This window comes from Caloenas nicobarica, chromosome 1 (assembly GCF_036013445.1).
Source record: "Caloenas nicobarica isolate bCalNic1 chromosome 1, bCalNic1.hap1, whole genome shotgun sequence".
NCBI classification, from domain to species: Eukaryota; Metazoa; Chordata; class Aves; order Columbiformes; family Columbidae; genus Caloenas; species Caloenas nicobarica.
Genome location: NC_088245.1, coordinates 46,000,492 through 46,016,069, shown reverse-complemented (window position 1 = coordinate 46,016,069; position 15,578 = coordinate 46,000,492). Strand labels below are relative to the sequence as shown.

Here is a 15,578-nt window from a genome sequence, read left to right as displayed (position 1 = left end):
ACTGGCCTGTCTCTGAGACATGATCCGAACGCGGAAGATCCAGCTCAGACTTGATGATTTGACTGTTAATGTCATTTCCCCCAACTTATGTTGTCGTGCCATGTGTGTATTTTGCCATCTACTCGAGGTCCTGCTCGGGAAGGTGTCCAGCGCACCCAGCAAGCTACCACGCACCACCAAGCCCTCTGCCTCCACCGACCCGAACTGGGGGTGCCCAACTCTTCCCTCCACCGCCACCTGAGCTCCCAGTTGGGTGGGACAAGCCCGGCCGCCTCTCCCAGGGCCAGCGCTTCGCCGGGGACCCTGGCGATGCTGCGGGAGGCACGAAGCGCTGCTCGTAAGCCCTTCCTAAGCATCCCCGGGTGACAGCCCGCTTCCAGCGAACCACTTGGGCCGGCTGGTAGCCGGGTGCCCACGGTGAGCCAAGCGCCGGGCGGGCGGGAAGCTCCTCCCCAGGGGTGTAGCACAGGAAGAGGGGGAGGTCGGGGGAGCTCCCCGCGAGCCGGCGGCGTTGCCGTTACCCGCTCTTGCTATGTGTGTGTGTGTGTGTGTCTTGTGTTACAGCCATGCTGCACATCAGTGGCCAGAGCGAGGGGAGAGGGGAGGAAAAGCCTGTTTACACAGACTGCAAACCGCCTGGGGAATAATGCAGGAAAGGAAGTGAGCCGGCTCTCTGTCTGACTGCTCTGACTTCCTGCTCGCTCTCTCACACGGGCACACACACACACACACCCGGGCCGAAAAAAAAAGAAAAAGAAAAAAAAAAAGGGGGGGGGGGGATCAGGATCTCATTACAGGAGCAACAGAGCGTTTGCAGAAGACTGTCAGCATGGAGAACCAGGGGATTTTATCCAGCTCCCTCTGAACTACCAGGAGAGAGCGGAAAAGTCCCTCAGGCTCTGGGTAGGTACAAGTGCTGCTGCGCCCGCCCCGGCTCCTGCAAAGTTTCAGGGGGTTTCGGGGAGGGGAAGGGGAGGCCGGCGGCTGCTGCTGCGGGGGTCGGCGCCCCCCTCGCTGGTGGGGCAGCGTGGGGGACACGGCGGGGCGAGCGGCGGGCTGGAGGTGAGGAGCGCCGAGGGCAGCGCGGGGAGGGCGGCTCGGAGCCCCCCGGGGGTCCGGGGGTCCTGCCCCAGCGTCGGGCCCGGCCGGCGCGGCGGTAACGGGGGCAGGGGGCGGCGGTTGGGGGAACTCGCTCCGCCTCAGGGGTCCCCCCGCCGCGGTCGGGGGCTGCCCGGCGCCCCCCAGGAGCTGCGGGTGGCGGTGCGGGGCGGGCGGGCGCGGGGGAAGCTGCCGGGGTGCGAGGAGAGGCAGGGCCGGCGGGGAGGCGCTGCCTGACAGGGCGCAGCGGGTCGGCGGGGAGCCTTGGGACCCCTGCCCGCCCCGCAGCCCCCTCGGCGGCGGCGGGTCGGATCCTGCCTCCCTTCCCCGGCGCTGTCCGGCTGCCGCGGGCCCGCCCGGTACCGGCAGCGCGCTCATTACGGCGTTCGGGGCGGCGGGGGCCGCCGGGGCGCCTGTCACGGCGGCGGGGTCGGTGCGGGGTCCCCGGAGCTGCAGCGGGGCCGGGGTTGGGGAGGAGGGAGGGAAGGGAAAGCTCCTGCAGAAACTGCAGAAGGGGCTTTAAAAAAAAAAAAGGGGGGGGGGGGAGGAAAAGTGTCGGGAGAGTTTCTGGCTTGTCTGGAAACAGCAAGACTAATTGCCATGCGCTTCCGGTTTGAAACTGGCAGCAGACAACATCTTGAAAATGAGTCACTGCAGCTCACAAAGAAACTCTGTGGTTTTCTCCCTCTCAGGTTTATATATTTGCTCCTTTTTACAGTTTCCTTTGTAGTCTTTCGCGTTCTCTCCGGCCCTCCCCCTCCCCGCTTTTCTGAGCCACCCCCGGCCCCAAGACCCCTTGGCCGACGTGGATAGTTGAAAAAAACACTAAAAATGTTTGTAAGGGAAGAAAAAGAAGAAGAAGAAAAATAAAAGGAGACAGAGAGAAAGGGAGAGAAAGTGGAGAGTTGTTTTTGGATCTGGCTTTGCTGAAGGTTAGAGGGACTCCGATGCTGCAGGGGGAAAAAGTTCCCTGAATTTTCCACTGGCTGCAGGAAGAGAGCCCATTTAGTCATGGCTAAGTAATGTCTGCACACACACCAACTAATCTCATTAGGAGTTTCCGTTCCCTAACACAGGAGGGTTTTGTGAAGCCCTGTCAGCCTTTCTAACATTGCATTTGAAAGGGAGACAGCTTACATCTTTATTTACTTTGGGATGTAGCACTAAGATGGGTTTACACAGTGCAGCATCTTTTTGGTTATGAGGACTCCAACTTCAAAAAGTCAATGGTTTCATTTAATTTCAAGCAGAAAGTCACGGTTCATCTCATATTTTGCTCATACAGACTCTTCAGTTATTTCAGATTAAGCGTAACTTATGCAAAAATAGTTTCATAGGATTAAGAAATTGGGTACACAGCTGCGTTACCATAAGCGTGTTCGGTGTGTCTATGACAATTGTATATAATTGCATGATAAAAAGACTCTTGTGCCGAGATGCCGAGCTGATGGGCATGTTTGAAAAGTATATTCGCTCACATAACCTGGATGTATTGGCGCTTTACATATTCAATTTCCAAGTGATGTTTATTTGCTACATATCACTTGACTTAGTGGTTTGTGTAATTATTTAGTGAGGATTTATTTTCATAGGGGTCATGAAGATGTCTGCGTTCAGAATGAGAAAGGTTTTTGCCGTGCCCCACTGATCTTTAAGTTAGAATTTAGTGGTTTTTTCCCCAAAAAAATTCTGGAGCAAACAAAGAAAATGGAGTCTTGCTTGCAAGTTGGTTTTAACTTGAAGAAATGTCAAAAAGATGTAAGTAAAATTGCATGTAATAGGAGATAACACAGCTACTTACTTGAATTATCATGTGATAGCATTAGACTAGCAAATATTGTGCAAAAAGTAGTACTTGGATGGAGGACTAATTGCAGTATACCACATGTTTACCTTTGAGGATCTTCAGTGTTTCCTGCACTTCCTATGTCCAAGCTGTACAGAAAAATTCTTCTTTAACATGACTTTACAGAGGACTTTTATTAGTGGATTAGTGACACAATCTCCAGACACAGATGCCTCTTGATTTCTTAGTTGGGCAGAGAAAGAATTTTTAGACTAGTATGTAAACCAGAAAGTGTCTGATATCTGTTTCAATCTAATGCAGTTACCGGGTAGTGAGAGCTATTTTCTGCTTTTGGAGTTTTATTTCTTTTGTAAAATTCTAAATTTTAGACCAAGTCATGCATTATTTGGCATAATGTTCAAAATTATGTGGAATATGTTATGGAACAGTTAGAGTGGTATATGACACCAAAACTCTTACCGAAGAATGTTCCCTAGCTCTTATTATTTGCCTTTGAAATATGGACATTAAATTGTCCACTTTTTCCATTAAATATTGCTGGAATTTCAGTGTGCCATCTGCTGAATCAGTATAGATGAAGCACACACTTTCATACATGCAGATATATATATATAGTCTATCTACACTATATAAATTTCATATATTGTATTCACTCAGCGTAACTAAAAACATCTTGATGTCCACATAGAAAAACAGATGTAGTCGTAGTAGTGTACCAGTGGTGTGTACTGTATATTTGAAAGAGTGAATGAGAAGTAATCCATACTTGTGTTAAAAAATACAACAGTTCTGTTTGGAACAGAAAAAAAAAATCCAAATATTAAATAGTGCATGATGGTCTCCACTCTAAAAATGTTTTAAAGGTGTTTTCACTGTAAGTATGATTTTATTATTTACCTGTTTTAATTTATGAAATACAAGCGTGTGAGAAGAATATATACTGTCTGCTAAGGGATGAGATATTATCATAATTGTTTCTATCTTGATTTTCCAAATCACCTCCGTGAATTGTTCCTAAAAAGCAAAAAACCTCTAGGCTTATATCCTTTCTGATATCACGAACTCCACCTGGATGCAACAGCTGAAAGAAGCAACACAATCTCAGGGGGAGAAACTCAGTTACGGCCTTCCTTGTAACTGCGTTTATGAATTGTGTTTATGCACCACTACGCACATGCATGCTTTCATATGTAGAAACAAAAAGCTGTTTCGTTTTACTCATTAGCAGTGGTCACTGCTTACTGATTCACAGTGGTTTTTTGCTCCTTTTGCTTAATTTTATTTCATTAAGCCCAGATTATGCAAACAAATCAAGTATCAAAGATTGAAGTATTCCCCTTTGCTGTGCATGAAATCCAGTTATGTAAACTGTACCTTCTTGTTGTAATGCCCTTCTCGGCATGGAGGCCAGCTTCAGGGGGTTCTTATGGGAAGGTATTGCAGCTCAAGTGGCTTAATGTAACTGAAGTTGAAATCTACCTTAGTTTAAAAATCTATTCTGGAGGATTTAGCACAGAATAGAAGTCATTTTGCAGGTTCACCAACATACGTGGAGCTTGTTGCTTGCTCTGAGCCTCGTATGTTTGTGTATGGGAAGATGGGTATGTATATATAATACTGACTGACCCTCAGGTCCATCAGCTGTTGTAGAAAATACAAATCTTTGCCTTGGGACTGCAATCACGTGACAACGTGCTGCTTCAGGAAATCAAAGAAAACAAGTAGATGCTGAAATAAAAAGTAATTTGGCTATCTAAAAAGATAAGGGCCAGTGGGATAAGGCTGGGAGAGGCAACGTACAGTTATTTGTGATGCATGTATTTATAAAAAGTTAATTTAGCTGGTTTGTCTTGGTGATACCATATGAAATTTGAGTGCCCGTGTAGTTATAGTTATCTCTGTGAGTGGTTCTCTGTCATAGACTTAAATAGTCTAAGATGGCAAAGAGCTGATACATGAGCTAGTGCCTCCCACAAGGATGCGACAGGTTGGACTCGCTTGTGCGATCTGGACTATTTACCAGCCCGTTTTTGCTGATGCCTGGATCCACCTCAGAGCCACGACGCTGGTCGCAGGACACGGTCGGTCTGGGCCAGTTTCAAAGAGCGCTGTTGGTTTTGAGCTGCTGTCTGTCTTTTGTAACCACACCCAATGGGGCTTTTGAAAAATCATGTTGCGCTGCGTATCCCCGGCTTGATTCACCGTGGCTTTCTCCTCGGTGATTCCCACAATAGGGAATCTCACAGTCCTGAATCATTAGACAGATGTTTACTTCATCTGTGGCTTGTTAAATGAATCAGCTAATATTCTGGAGGCTGTTGAGAGCTCTTGGAAGGCTGAATATGCCTCTTCTCACGTTGAAGTATTTTGTTGAATAATGAAAGATTAAAGAATTAGTCATGATTTTGAGGAGAATGTCAAGGTGTAGGCACAGGAAGTCCAGCTCACTGCACTGCAATATACAGGGCTGCATGGATGGAAACAAAGCAGATGAAGCACAAAGTACCTCTTATCTGTGCCCTTCACAAAAAAGAAAATGCATCTTTTTCCTTAAAACTTTCTTTAGCTCATTGTGGTTTTATAAGCCAGTAATTATATCAGAATTCAAATTCTTAAGGGTTTGCTGTTAAGACTGGATTTTAATTCAAAAACTCTTTGAAGGAAACTTGTTTGTTTGTTTGTTTGTTTTTCTGAAAGCGAAAGCTAAAGAAAATACCTGCCATAAACATTGATATGAAAATATCACTAAGGCGCTACCTGCCAGCTGATCTGATGCCAATTAATAACCGTACAGTCATTCTGCATTTTTACTTTTGTATGAGTACTGTGGTAGTTTTTGCAGTAACAAAAAGTAGCTTGCAATTGTTGATCTGCTTAATCAGTGTAACTCATGGTCATTATCTCACGCTGTACTGAATAATTAAATATTTAAGTAATTATTTTAAAGTTATATTACAGTTAAGAACATTGGAGACCAAATTTTGCCATCCCCTAAACAGATAGAACTCAGCTGAAAATTCTACTTTTTTTTTTTTTACTTCGGTGGAGTTACAGTTGCCAACACCATGTCCAATTTTGGCCTGCTTGTTCAACTAGCATTGCTGTGACTATCTGGAGCAGGGGGCTTTGTCCTTTTCGTATCTGTGGATCCGTGCTTATATTTGAGCTGTTGTGGAAGCACCTGTGCTGTGGTTGAGCCCACCGTGGTAGCACTGTGGTACTTCTGCCTCCACTTCAGGAGGAATCCATCGACCCCTGCGTGCACGGGCCACGTGTTGAAAACTGCTCACCTGTATGGTGACACCTGTGAAATTGTAAGATAAATATCAATCAACTGTGTAAGGACAGTACCATGTGGTCTGCCTACATCTGAGTGGTTAGATACAGCTCAGGGTCTTCAGGAGGAGAATTTCTGTAGGAAGCCACAAACTTACTTTGTTTTGATCTTTTAAAGCGCTTAGGTATATATTTATTTTTGAGTGTCTCAGCACTTCTGTTACTGCACAGAGGCTAACTGCATGTTGCAAACATTTAGATGCTAGCTGCAGCCTTTAATGCAACTAAGGCATTGGAGTAGCTCTTGCTTGCTCTTTGCACGTGTCCTCCTAGTCACAGAGTCACAGAATCACAGAATGTCAGGGATTGGAAGGAACCTCAAAAGATCATCTAGTCCAATCCCCCACCGGAGCAGGAACACCCAGATGAGCTTGCACAGGAAGGTGTCCAGGTGGGTTTTGAATGTCTCCAGAGAAGGAGACTCCACAACCTCCCTGGGCAGCCTGTTCCAGTGCTCTGGCACCCTCATCGTGAAGAAGTTTCTTCTCATATTTAAATGGAACCTCCTGTGTTCCAATTTATACCCACTGCCCCTTGTCTCTTCCATAGCTTTGCTCTAAATTTTTCAGCGTCAGGATGTACTGTGGATCTGAAGGATACTGCCTGTTCTGTGGCTTCCCTCAGACCCATTTCAGAGAGTCATTTCAATCATGTCTGCATCCCTGCGTACCAATTCACTACTCAATATTTGAAGATTCAGAATATAGCTTGGATAATCTTTACAAATACTGACTACTACAAGTTAATGTATCTTGGCTCTCGTGCAAACAACCATGTCTTCTTTTCTTCAGCTTTAAAGTATATTTTTTTTTTCATCTTGTGGATCCTTACTTGAAGATTATTTGAGGTACTAGGAGAGGAAAACTTACATCTTACACATTATCTTTTAATTTTAGCTGTCATTAAATTATGTAATGAATCATTTGGTTGTAATTTAGATGATTCTTACCAAGCATTCAAAATTAGTAAAAGCTTTCTAAGCACTAACCAGAGTATTAAGTCCTATTAATACAATTTTCTAAGATGGGTCTTTCTCTGAAAATATTAGTGAACAAGCAAAGAAGTTTGTGTAAAATACACTTTTGCAGTTGTACAAAAAAGAGTAGACTTGGGTTATATACTTCATCTAAAGAATCTAAATGTTTTTAATCAAATGTCCTCCTATAAGTTTCCCATCCTCATTTTGCAAAACAGCCGACGGTTCATCTGGAAAACAGATTTCTGTTATGCATCCATTTGCCTCTAATGTGGTGACAGTATCTCCTTACTGTACCTCTGTATATTTCTAATTTTTTTTTTTTTTTTTAAATGAAGAAAATTGGTCAGATGTATTTCAGTTTAAGCTTTTTGGGAAGGACAGTAATGAGTGTTATTGCTTTGAAATGTTTATACTGTGGTAATGTTGAGTGGCTTCTGTTATATCAAGTCACAATACAGCACAAACAAAAAGTTTATAGGCTCAAGTACCACTATTATCTCGTCCCAGCAATTAACAGTAATTCATGAGGAGAAACAATCTTTAAAACACATTTAAAAAGTCAGAGCAAACTCCTGTTTGCAGCTCTGTTAGCAAAATCTGGAGAAAGTTGACTACCTTCAGAGTGTGTCTTCCACGCTTTACTAATATAGCTGAGATGGGAATGTGGACTTAGATTCTGGATACAGACCTCTCTGAAGTCTGGTGACTCAGAGCAGACTCAGAGCGACTGGCGAGTGTGGTTAGTTCAGCAAACTGCGAGCGTGGAGCAGGGCTGGTGCAGAAAGGATGGCTGCAGAGCTCCTTCGGCGCTCCTGCTTCAGCTCTGCGACGCAAACGCTTCCAACCAGAGCCGCATCGAGGCTGGGCTGATTCCCTGCGATGAGGAGGGTACGATAAAACTGACTGTGCAGTTTCATCCAAGTTGAGGAGAAGGGATGAGCCTTTATCATAGAATCATAGAATCATTTAGGTTGGAAGAGACCCTTGAGATCACTGAATCCAACCGTAACCTACTTCTAACACTAACCCGCGTCCCTCAGAACATCTATATGTCTTTTTTGTTATTTAAACGTGGAATCTTATCCAGGATTCAGCGTACAAATCAAAATAGTGGCTGGTATGTATCCTGAGCAGCAGAGACACTAACAAACCAGTCTCTGGTTTTCACCAGTATTGATGCCACTTCAGAACACAGGCAATCTCAGCACCTTGTGTACAGCAGAGTTTGCTGAAATCATGGAAATATTGTCCCATTTTTCTCTCCTTCATAGTTCACAACAGCCATGGGAATTAGTTTGCAGGACACAGACAGTACAGGAGAGTAACAACCAGGTCTTCTGTTGTCTGAAATCTTATGTATTTTATGATACATTGTATTGAATATTCCAGTGTTTAATGAACAATGTTAGGGGACATGTGTAGGTGTGACCTTCAGGTTCTTGTTGGTGTAGTAGACAAGTGAATAATGTCAGAAGATAAGAATCTTTTAATTGGGTGTCAGTTTAGCTTAGCTCATGATAAACTATCAGGACTTTGAGTAGTACTGAGAACGGAGGAGAATAGCAGATTTTTGAGATTTTGACATGTAAGAGTGAGTCTCAATTTAGGTTTGTTTTTACTATGAGACTGTTGCACACAGACCTAATACCATTTAAAGTGAAAAATACAAACCTCGACTAGCGCTGTGACGAGTTGCTCATTTTTTATGACTAAGGAACCTGCACCCTGGCTGGTGCTCCAAGAACCGTTGCAATAGCGCTAACGCTTTGGGAAGGAATTGTCCATGTAAAATGTCTCTGTATGTACGTAGGTTACCATCTACTGAATCACGTTACACCATTTTCAGCATAATGCTACGACTGACTCCCCCTCACAACATGAGAATCCACAGGTAAGCCTATACGTTATTTAATAGCTTAATGGCTTGTTTTGCTACTCCAGCACATTCTGAAAGTTCGGTGTGCATGGGACGGCAAGCCCTGACCGCCAGTGTATGCTGCGATCATCTTGCTGTGCTTCAGGTCCCGTGGAAATTGCCAGCACCTTGGTTTGCCTGAGCAGAACTCCCAGGACAGCATTTCCCATTCTCCTGGCCAGGTTCCTCTCTGCTCACTGTATTCGAAAGACCTGCTTGTTTATCTGAGTTTCTAGTCTAGGAAAAATCAGTCAAGAGGGGAAGACGAGTTGAGGTATCTGAACACGAAATGTATTAAAAGCGACACTTGAGACAGTTGGTAGTGTTAATACTCCATTTAAAATATTAGAGCCGCTAGCATAGGTTACAAAGCATTCAGTCTGCTGTCACAAAATTAGAAATTTTAACGCTTCAGTTTAAGAAGGCAGTACAGATAAGAAAAAAGCGTTTACATATGGATATGTCAAGTGAACTTCCAGAATAGCTGCTGTTCCTGAAGGCTGTTTCCCCTGCCCTCTTTAGCTGTGCTTATTTGCTTCTGTGCATATTTTCTCTGAATTTACCAAAGAGAATATCGGAAATTTTATATAGGACAGTCAAATAATCGCGATCTGTGTCCTCCCGATGCCGACGAAAATGTAAGAGAAAGTCGTATGGGAAAAATAAACATACAGGGCTGGCTTTGAAAGCAGCGGTCCCAGGGGCTGCGGTGCAGCGCGCTGCCAGCACAGCACAGATGTGCGCCACATGAGCAGGCAGCGAGCGGCGCGAGGAGCCTGCCTTCATTTCATGGCTGTCCCAAGGTGAACGAACGCTTGGAGCCATTACGGGTTTATGTAGTTTTGTTTACGGCTAGCAGGTTGGTTGTGGTTTGGTTTTTTTTTTAAGGCTTTCACAGGGAGGCAACTAGCTGTATTCCCTCCTGCTAAGGGCTTGTACTCCAGTCGGATTTATACTGTTTCTTTAAGCGCATCCTTACGGAGAATCTGAAAACACTCGTGTTTTAGAGGTGGTGTCATCACACCTCAGCTTGGCAGGCGACCAGTCCTTTGTTGTATTAATGTGGAGGTTGCAGAACTTTCTTCTTTTGGACGTCTGCCTCAGCCTCTCTTTGACTTAGCTAAAAAAATTTAAAACTGCGAACATTGTATTACCAAATGTACCTGCTGGAAGGATTACTGGACGTGTGTGAGTGCTTGCTTTTCTGCAGTGGAACTTGGTGTTATCCTGTAATATTTTGCTAGATCTTGCTGCTATCTCTTTTGTGTTTCTCTTAACCGTAGGAGTCTGTTTATTTTTTTAAACATCCTGCGCCAGAACAGTGGGTATTCTCACTTCAGAAGGAGACCTTGTAAATTATTACTGTAAATATTTTAAATTATAATATGAAGTTAAGACTATTATGCAGGTGCGACAGAGTGGGCATACCTCGTGTGACTCTGTTAAGTACATCGGCCAGCAAAACCCTCTCTACTTTTTTGGCACATCCTTAGACCACTCTGGGTTTGTGTGGCAATATTAACTGTAGTTTTGCAGCAAATCGGAACTCCTGTGGCTGAGGCACTCTGTAACTTTTTCTAATGTTTCCACTGGGTGGTGCTGCAGGAATTCCTATTTTTTTTTTTTTTTCATTTGAATCTGCATTTCCCAGAAAGACGCCTCTCAGATATAATAGGAGGAAGTCCTGATTTAGAAAGTTTTTGCAGTTTCAACACAATGGAAGAACTCGGAGGATGCTCTGGCAGGAAATGTCCTGGTTGCTGGATGTGGAAAAATTACCAGCATTCTGTATCATACACACAGCCAGTTCCCTAAAGTACCCTGCATATAGATTGCACCATTAGTTTGATTTATTACCCTCAACAGAGAAAGTTCTGCATCAAGTTAAAATAGGTATATTTACACACTTCGTTGAGAGCTTATTTTTTCAAGGGAAATTAAATTAGCAGTAAGATCTCCTTTGATGAGTATTTGAAAACTTTCCGAGTAAACAAATAGATATTTGGTTTTCCTCCTTTCTGGCAGAATCACTAACTTTTCACCCACCACATCCTATTTATCACCCTTGAAGCATCTCTGTTGAGAAATAAAGTGTGAGGACTGACTCAGACTTTTGCCTTGTTCTTTCAAATGTTTCTGAGCAAACGTTTGGGCAGATTTGGCAGTTGTGTTAAACCTCTCATGATATACTCATTGTTATACGATGAATTTTCAGTGGAAAATGTTATGGCTGGCTGCTTTATTTTCTTGATCAGCACTCTTTTGCTTCTGTAATCAAATGCAAAACAAACGTGCTTCAATTTTTTACAGAAACTAAAATGTAGAAGAGAAAAGTTGGCCTAGGGGATTTGTAAGCTGTTCAACTTTCCGTACGGACATTCACTTTAGAACTATGTCAAACATGTGTATATAGCTGAAACAACTAGAGACTGCCTTATTCCATATTTTTGTCTAAATATACTCGTCGATATTTGTCATTATGGAATGGAATTGTTTTGGTAATTTCCAACAGAAATATTTTCAAACTCGCATAACTGTTGATTTTATCAGTATTAATATACTTTAAAAAATGAGTACAGTTTAGCAAAATCTCGATTTCCAGTATTGAGAAATGGCGGTTTAAAAAAATAACGACAAAGCAGCCATGTTCTTTCCCATGTTATTGCAGCAGTCATTTCAAGGGTTAAAATGAACCTGAGACACTTAGAAAAATAAAACCAGAGCTGCTATTACGAACTGGGACAGATGTAGGAGGCCAGGTTTCCTGTGGCCCATTTTCCAGTTTCCTGCCTGCAACCTGCAGAAATAAGGAAGCCGAACGCTTAACGTGAATGAGAAGCCAACAATGCCCCGTGTCACGCCGCTCCGAGCAACGTGCTGTGTGCCGGAATTAGGATACAAAAGCAGTAAATGGACGTAGAAAGAAAAAAAAAATCTATCTATCTATCTATCTATCTATCTACACGTTTTCCACAGTAGTTGAAAAGGACACACATACACACAAAAAAAGGCATCTGTTACAGAGAAATGCAAAAGCACACGCTTGGCTGTGGGGGAGTGGAAGTGGAGGTGTGTGGCTGTTGTGGGGCAGATGAGAAGGAGCTGTGTCCTTTGCAGCTGCTTTGGCTACAGGAGGAATCAGCAGTTTCTTCATACATTAAGGGAAATTAATTTCCCTGCCCTGACTCTGCCTCTTAATCCCTTTCATGTACGTGTCTGATCACTATCTCTCTGTGACTACCTCTAGTGTATTATGCTGGCTAACGCCTTTTATGTCTTCCTGACTTAATTGACCTCCAGCTGATGTTTTCAGCCTCTGGGCTCCCCAGGCAGTCTGGCCCCAGATGTTCCTCTGCGGACCCTCTAAAGCATCAAGGGGCTGGTTTTGATCCTAATGCCTCGAGGGATTTCTGGTTTTAGCCTTCAGAACTTGTTCATGTTGGTTGTCCAGGATCAGCAGTGGATCTCTTTTATTTTAGAAAGGCTGTGGGGGAGCTAACATAGAGTAGGTAGGAAGAATCCAGGTAGGAAACCTGGAGTATGTGGGAGAAGGGAAGGTAAGAACACAGCTGTAACATAGTGGTGTGGAGCTGCTTTCCAGCTTTCTGCCTTTTTCTTTGAGGTTTTCCTATGCAAGAGTCCTACAAAACATAATGCCCCAAATCTGACAGTTCATGTCATAAATCTTTCTGATGCTGAGCTTTTTATTTAGGTAACTTTGTTTCTGGTCTTCCTGGTTTTCTACTGCCTGGGTTTAAGATGGCTTGCTTCTTTATTTTATTTTGCCCAGCAGGTTAGTGACTTTCTTTGGACCTTAATGCCACATTACTGACATTTTGTCACATGGAATTTCATATGTATTGTCTTGGTCAAAAAATGGTCATGCAGCTCATCAGTATGTGTATTAATTCATACATCTTAACCGTTTCTAGTGTAATTTGCATAATGTCTTCATAAAGCTTGTTCATGCTGGTAGACCATACACTAAGGGGAGAGCCAGCGTTTGGCATTTGGCCCCTCACCTCAGGAAGGAATTTGGGCACCCCCTGTGCAGGAAAATAATCTCTTAGATGGGATGCCTTGCCCTGTGGATGTCTTTGTCCTTTCCTATTATTCTCTTCAGGGACTGCTTACCGTGTTGATTTTCCTGCTGCTCCAAGTTTAGGCATTTCTGTTGGTCCCTTGATGTGGTTGAAATGAACAGGGGCAGTATTATCAGCACAGATAATGAGTCGCCTCCTTCCCGCATCAGTCCTGAACTTAAGATTTGATGTGTGGAGAGCACATTGTATCACACTGATCATGCAGTTGGTGGGATTTGTATGGGGGGGGGTCACAGTTGAAAAAATGTAAATGGGTAACACAGAGGGTGCAGGTGTGGTTACCTGGGAAATGGACTTTCAGAAAACTCGGTCCTGAAAGATCCTTTTGCTGTCTAACGCAGCATTTCCAAGTATAATTCCCTCTAGCTATGCCAGTGATTATTTGCATCAGCGGTAGTGGAGCTGATCACAAAGTAAAATTACTAGGCTGTTTAGGTCAGATCAACCTAGCAAATTTTGTTTCATGGCTTAGAAAATACATTTGACTGTCAAATGCATTGTATAAATATTTAAAAAATGGTAAGATTGCAAAACCACATGTGTTAATGGATGAAAAAATTAGTTGACTCTTTTGTCTATAGGAATTTTGATCAGGCTTTCCATGACACGGAATATATGATTCTAACATAGGTTGCCTCTCTCATTCTGTAACATATATGGATGCCACTGCCTATATAAGTGATGTTTTAAAACTATTTTTCTTCCAATCCATGTAATTCAGTATGTGGTTCCATGTATTATTTATTGCCCAGCATTCAAATTCTGTACTGAGCACAAAAGTAACAGGATTATTTATTATTACTATTTAATATTAATAAAGAGTTGAATGAAATGTGAAATATATGCCCTCTAGAAAGTGACCACATCCTACCACCCATTTCTGTCAAATTCAGGCAAGACACTAAATTCCCTTTGTGTCAGTAAAAATTCAAAAGAATTAGAAAATCCATAAATGAAATAGAATGTTTTCCGAAGATTTCTGGCTCCCCCCAATCATAATTTATAATAACTTTTAATACAGGTAGCACATTCTTGGTTAAATTACATATCTTGTAATACGTCTGTCATGTGACTCTTTTGCTCCACCACTGAAATGAGGCACAAGTTAAGGCTTGGCACACTTGAGTGGCCACCTTGTCCTCCCAAAAGGATAGTTAACACTTTGTGGAACCCCAAAATGGTGCCCACAGAGAAGGACAGGTTAATACTTCGGTTGACCTGATTGGAAATTTTGCATCACTTTAAAAATCCTGTCACCGCAGGATCTTAGATTTTTACTAGTCCCTTGCAAATCACATTTTGGGGAAGGGAAATGAGATGCAAAGATTAACACCAGTTTACCGAATTCAAGGTATTTAAGATTTTTCTTCACTGTATATGCTGAGCGCAAAGCTTCTGTTAAAGGTAGTTACAGCTGTGAATATTCAGCACAGCTCAGACCTGAACGCCTCAAGTTGGGTGCTTTAGAAGAAAAGTACAGTACAATTAATGATGAGCTGAAAATCTAATCTGCATGATTTGCCCCATGTAGGAATCATAAACATACAGTTATTATATAGGCAGTATGGGAAGCTTTGTACAGGACCCCAGTGGTGGATGGAGGGATGGAGAACAATGCAGCATTGAGCTGCTTTAATCTCATTTTTGTGTGGACAGACTTGGGTCGTATTCAGTAGATTTACGCATGTACCGATTAATCACATTGATGCTGAATTCTGAGGTGTGCAGGTCCTTTGTAACACCTGTTCAGAGCATTGCTCTTGGGAGAGTTGACGGTAAGGCAAGCAGGGTGGTGAGGAGTTGCCTACATCTTTAGCTTGGAGAAGAGGAGACTGAGGGGTGACCTCATTCATGTTTATAAATATGTAAAGGGTGAGTGTCACGAGGATGGAGCCAGGCTCTTCTCGGTGACAACCAATGATAGGACAAGGGGCAATGGGTATAAACTGGAACACAGGAGGTTCCACTTAAATATGCGAAGAAACAACTTCTCAGTGAGGGTGACGGAACACTGGAACAGGCTGCCCAGGGAGGTTGTGGAGTCTCCTTCTCTGGAGACATTCAAAACCCGCCTGGACGCCTTCCTGTGTAACCTCATCTGGGTGTTCCTGCTCCGGCGGGGGGATTGGACTTGATGATCTTTTGAGGTCCCTTCCAATCCCTGACATTCTGTGATTCTGTGATCCCACCACAGCCATCTTCCCTGGATCTGGCACCTGAGGTGTTCCCCAGAGATTATGTCTGTATCTCAGTTGCTTGAAGAACTGATCACCAATAACTGACCCACTTTGAAAATGGTGGCGGTAACCTTGTATGTAATGACCTGATGGAATTCACCTC

The 15,578-nt window shown here is 43.4% G+C and overlaps 1 protein-coding gene across 2 annotated transcripts in view; it reads left to right on the top strand.

Moving 5' to 3' along the window:
* The first annotated feature begins 511 nt into the window (after positions 1–511).
* ELK3 (ETS transcription factor ELK3) overlaps positions 512–15,578 on the top strand; it is a 41,032-nt gene continuing 25,965 nt past the window's right edge. The window contains exon 1 of one of the 2 annotated variants that reach the window (XM_065641476.1): positions 512–903. The gene's annotated coding sequence lies outside the window, so the exon portion shown is untranslated. The remainder of the gene's footprint in view (positions 904–15,578) is intronic. The other variant, XM_065641484.1, reaches the window with a different exon arrangement.